General features: G+C 34.5%; 1 pseudogene; it reads right to left on the bottom strand.

Moving 5' to 3' along the window:
* Positions 1-2,027: 2,027 nt before the first annotated feature.
* LOC128581072 (protein LSM14 homolog A-like) overlaps positions 2,028-6,225 on the bottom strand; it is a 70,914-nt pseudogene continuing 66,716 nt past the window's right edge.

Raw genomic sequence — 6,225 nt, 5'->3', positions numbered from 1 at the left:
ATTCTAGAAAGCCATCACCAAAATACATTTCTTTTTTGTGAGACTGAAAATAACACGGTTTATAAAAATGAAAGAATGAATAAAGGGGGGACTCTGATCAGTCAAGATGCTACTTACTTTGAGCAGAAAGATCAAAGAATTAGGGAATTAGTTGACTCTTTGCAAATTGATCTGTGACTGTGTTAACCTGGTGCACAAGAAAGAAAAATGTGCCACTGATTATTTCATCCTTCTCTTTTGGGGCTTCTCACTTTTCTTTTGCTATTATCATTATTTCTGTTGCTAATGCAACAGGGGATCTATGCTTCCCTAAGGCTAAGATGCACACACATGTAACATAACACACCAAATTAGAATCTACTTGAAGTCCTTCAGCAAAAAAATTTGTCTGTCTGTCAGTATCTTATTGAATCTAGGCCCAGTTCATTTCTTTTTAAATACAGTTAATCAAAGTGTGGTAGACAAGGATACATACCACTCATATTTCCCTCAAGGAAGGAGTTTCCCTCTACAGAAACATGGTCAGCAGAGAGCCTCCAACAGTCAGCTCCTTCATCATCTGCCTCAACTTTAGAGAGCAGCCTTGCCAGAGGTCATGATTTTCTCTGGATGGCTCACACTAGATGAAAGAGAGGGCACAGTCACTTCAGCTGAAAATAGGAAAATACTGACAGTAAACACTTGCTTCTGACATCCTCAGTAAGGTTGGCTGAATCTCTGTCAGACTTAAATTAGAGTTCAACTTTTTTCTGTACTCAGTCTTACTTTCTCTCTTTTCACAGGTGTTGATCCTTAAAAAATACCTTGCACCAAGGACAGTGCCTGTGGCTCAAAGGAGTAGGGCATCGGCCCCATATGCTGGAGGTGGCAGGTTCAAACCCAGCTCCGGCCAAAAACTGCAAAAAAAAAAAAAAGCAAAACTTTGCAACCAAAACTTTACCTTAGTGTAAGCTATTAGAACTTCCCAAACTGTGACACCAATGAATTTCTGCTGAAGTGTTACTAGCAATTAACACTTTAATGTGTACCTAGCAATTTAAGTAGAGACCCATGGAAATATAACACCTTTATCCAAAAGCAGAATTCTAAATTGCTAGAACATTTCTAACTTGATAAACGATAAATTTACGCAAATATTTGGAGGGCAGAGAAAGGTTTCCTAGAATCATTTTAATTGACCTCATTGGGCAGCTACTAATTCTTTATCAACCATTTTATTGACACAATTAGAAAGATAAATCAACCAGTTAATTTTTTATAAAAAAGAAATAATTCCATAATTGAAAATGCATGTAATTATTTTAAAACCAACAATATGTCAGACTGTATTAAATTCTGTACATTCATCATCACAAATTGATTCTTGGAGCATCCTTATCTAAACTTCAGATACTAGGAAACTGAGGCTCAGAAAAGATACACATATATGTGTGTGTATATGTAAAAGTAAATTTTGTATATGTCAAAATTTATTTGACTTATGTTCCTGTATCTAGGAACAGAAAAGAAAGGTAAAATTTTGGAGGAGGAAACAGTGCTAATTTTACCATTAGCAGACCTAGGAGTTGGATGCAGCGACTCAGTAGAAGGAAAGAGAAGGAAAAGGGTAAAGTCTTTATATTATGTCAGCACTGATTCCCTTTGGGAAAGGAATTGCCTAAACTAATGTAAAAATTCTCTAGAAATTTATTTTTTGTATGATACTTGACATGAAATGACACGACTACAGTATTTTAACTTGGACTCCTTATTTATAAATTAAAACTTTAAGAATGTAGTGAAGATCAACATATTCCTATCAAAGTCTTTGATAATAGCTGACTTTTAATAAAACCTCAGCATTATCACATATTTATTGAGTCTCAACATTAGACAGTATCATGTAAAGCACAAAAAAGATACTACCTCAGTAACTCATATTATTTACGTGTAGTCAAGTTTGCTGGTGTCTACTGATAAACCTCTAAAGCCCACACATATCAGGATGGTTACCTTGGCAACTGAGATTAACCAACCACACATACTTTTTAGGATGGCAGCAGACCGTTGGCGATAAACAGTCCCAGGTTGACATAGGAGGTAAAATTGGCATACTGAATCTGAACAGAGCTGGAACATATTTAAGATAAGCACAAAAAAAGAAAACTGCTACAGTAGAATGCAATCTAATAACCCCCCCAACCCCCCACCAAAATCATTAATGCTCAAATAACTCCATTAGTTGCTAGGGATATTTAATATTTTACCATACACTGAGTTCTCAAAGTGTTGAAGCCTGTTTGGCCTGCCATAATCTTTACCTTAATATTGCATGGTTGAATTCAATTGAGTTTAGATAAACAGATGATATTCTGAACAGTGTTGAGGTCACTAGAAAATCTTAGTGAAGTGCTAAGATACTGAAAATAGCACTGAAAAGTTGACGCTTAATTCGTTGATCTTATTTATTAGGTATGTGTGGATACTTGGAAAAGAGAGAAGAATATCATCTATATATCAACTATACAAACACACACTCACGCACCAACTATACAACATTGGCATATCCAACTTTCTTGATTTGTTACAGCTGAGTTTATGTTGAGGTCTTCTGGTAAGGTTAGTTGAAAATGTCATTTGGCTCTACAGGATAAGATAATTTAGTATCTAGATAATATGCTGAGTGGCAAAACTGGAATTCTATACTATTACTTCAGTTTACACAGGTAGCTAGATTACAAACACCCAAGTATAATTAGCATATTTGCTGAAAAATAGCCCATTTGTTTACATGGAATAGATACCGCCAAAATATGACTCTACAAATATGATTCTTGCATTGAATCACTGGGCCCAGAGGGAGTAAAACCTTCAAAGAAGCCCCTCTAGTCAGATTTCACAACTGGGTTGGGTGCTCCTTTCATGTCCGTGAAAAAACCGCATGGTATTAATTATAAGATTATTTTATAATTTTTTTAATACTAGCTTGTCTGTTCTTTGACTAAAAGCTCCTTGAGAAAAGTGATCCTATATGTATAAATTCATATCTCCGGGGCCTTATTCAGTTTCTAGCTCAGAGTAAGTGTAAAGTACATAAAGTACATTTATGTTTGTTGAATGGACGAATGAAATAACAGAGACTATGTGTGAATTAGAATTACTCCCAGTAGGGCAACTCCTGTTGACTTTGGACCTTCCCTCTAAGATGGCTGTTTCACACAGCTGGTTGGTAATTAGAGCCATCTAATCTGTCAGGAAATAAATTGGGAGTGAGAAGACAATTTCTAGGCAAACTGGGCTTCTCCCCTTCTCCCTTTTTTTTTTGGTAGACTCACACTCACCATGAATTATCAGTTCCCAACATTCCTTTGAAACAATCTTACCTTTTACAATATTACCTGCCCAGAGCCTAAAGTATCAGCCTTAGATGTAAGATTCTAAATTTTTGACTAATCACACTGGATTGGTGACAGTCTCTCTATTCTATGTCTTGATTCCCTGATTCCTGACAAGCAGCTGACTGAGCCCCTCCAGGCTGTCTAATTTTAGCTGTGACTGGGTCTGCCTCCTAGCTAGATCGGCTTATGGTTGTTTGTTAGCATAATAATCAAGAATTTTAAATTTTGGACATTGTCTTTTTGCCAAAAATTGTGCAGAAATTGGGTCAATTACATATGTTGCCGTCAAAACCAGCCTCCTAATAGCCCGTCTGAAAGCAAAATGTATATGCATGCTGCTACATCTTGATGATACTTTTTATCTTTTTCAGAAAAAATATTTAATTTGGATGTTTTGTTTTTATATTAAAATTCTCACTGTCCTGGAGAAAAATATCGTATCCCTTTTATAGTTGAGCAAACCAAGGCTCTGAAGATTTGTGTGAATCAGCAGTACGGAGAACCTGGACAGGAATTCAGGACAACTTTACCCTGTGAGTCATCAAGGACTCTTCAAATAACATCTCATATCAGAAAAAGAACTTAACACATTTATTAATTCCACCTGGGCCACAAGAAGATGCTGCAGTTTTCATATTGCTCTTAATAAAAGTATGTTATGGTAATTGGAGAGGAGTTATATGAACAATGATATAGTAGATTCCAGATAAGAAAAAAAAGGCATCTGTCTACAATTTGTCAAGCTATTGTGACGTGAAAAAAATGAAAAGGCTTTTGGAAATGTTTCTTAAAAACTATGACACATACTGCTGTCCCTGTTACATTTATTGACATGGTTTATGCAAGAAAAGGGCCTTTTACATAAACAGGTATTTCATAACTCATTTCAGGTCTCTATTGTACTGGAAACCTACCTTTTTATTTTTATTCATTCTGTCTTTTCTTCCAGAAATCTGTGCAATTTCTTTTCTATGAAAATATCTTAATTTGATGAGCTAGAAAACTATATCTTAATATAACCTCTTGATAGACAGATATAATAAACATTTATTTAAACTGATGTTGTAAAGACAAAATAAAGTTCATTTTTTTTTTTTTCAATTACAAGATGACCTTTTGAAGCAAGGCTAACAGTCCTATACCAAAATGCATAACTGATATAGAAGACATTACTTTTCATTTGTCATGATCTGCAACCACACACGACATTTGTATTTGAAAAGGTCAGGATGGATGATGTGATTGTGTACCAAAATTAACACCCACTAAAATTAAAATTAGATATTTTATAAGTGCATTATTGAATTATTTTAAGGGTCACTAGGAACAATTGATAATGTGTCTAAAATATTCCCGTTCTAAAATTGTCATAGCCACATATAATTGATTGTCTATGATAGATTGTGGTAAAAAAGTGTGGTCTCAAACTTTTCTTCTGAGAAATGTCTTGGACCTACATCAAAATATTTCTGAGCCTACATCTGCAAAACATATTTGGCTCATGCTTTAGTTGTGTAACTTAAGCTTTAAAATATCATGACAAACGTGTCTTCTAGTGAGTTGATAGGTAAAAATACATGGATCTAAAGTGGAAATTTCTTTCTTTTTTTTTTTTTTTTTTGGTAAAGCACCAATTGGAACATATTTCAAGCATTGTAGGTTACTCAGCTATGAAGATGCAGCACAAAAACAGCCACAGAAAATACACAAACAAATGTGTGTGGCCCTGTTCCAGTAGAACTTCATTTAGGAAACAGATGGTGGCTGGATGGGCTGCAGTTTGACTTCTGGTAGAAAAACAGCGTTCTATAGTTTGGTAGATAAAAATTCCTTAGACCTTCTAATGTGCAAAGTACTAAATAATCTACTGTGAACAATATTACTCAGGGGCTTACCTTGAAGGAGAGGTAGTACCTCATTTATTTTACCAACTTTCAACTTACCCAAAGCTTTTCTGGAGAACAGTATGTCTATGGAATGTTCTTAGGTAGCTTTTAGTTAAAATGTGTTTGAGAAATGCAGTAATCCCTCTTTTTATGTGGGGTATACCTTTCAAGACCTCCAGTGGATGCTTGAAATCACAGATATTACTGAACCCTGCATATACTATTTTTCCTATACATACGTACCTAAAATAAAGTTTAATTTAGAACTGAGGCATGGTGAGAAATTCAATAATAAATTATAAAATAGAATAATTATAACAATATGCTGTAATATGGTTATGTGGATATGACCGCTCTCTTTCAAAATATCATGTTACATTTGTATTTACCTATTTTGGGGCTGTGGTTCACCAAGGTTGATCACTGGTAACTGCAGAGGCAGAAATTGAAACCACAGTTAAGAGGGCTCTATATCATAGGATTAGAAAAGCTAATAACTTTTTCTGGAGCAGAATTTATCATAACACTTAATATAATAAAATACACCAGGAATTTTCAAAGAGGGAATGAGAATTTTCCTAAACTTATTTTGGTTGTTTATTTTTTATTCTTCCTGACTTTGCAATGTTTATTCTTTAAAACATAGTTGCTCTTTCTACAGATATACAAAGTTTTTAATGTTTCTGTGCCAATGGAATATAATGGAATTTTGCAACTGTATAAAAAATTCACCTTTACCTAAGAAATGGTATTTACTATATGTGTGTACATAATTGACTAACAAAATTCTCTACAAACCAGCACCATAGTTAATTGATGGAATAAGCTACCTCTTATTACAGAATTTCCAAAAAGAAAGAAAGAAAGAAAGATTTAGGTATACACATGCACACGCACACACACACCTTTCTGTATTTCAAAACATAATACCACAGCCTTATCTGCAGGCAACTTACAATAAT

Source organism: Nycticebus coucang, chromosome 3 (assembly GCF_027406575.1).
Source record: "Nycticebus coucang isolate mNycCou1 chromosome 3, mNycCou1.pri, whole genome shotgun sequence".
NCBI lineage: Eukaryota > Metazoa > Chordata > Mammalia > Primates > Lorisidae > Nycticebus > Nycticebus coucang.
This window is presented reverse-complemented; position numbering and strand designations above follow the sequence as displayed.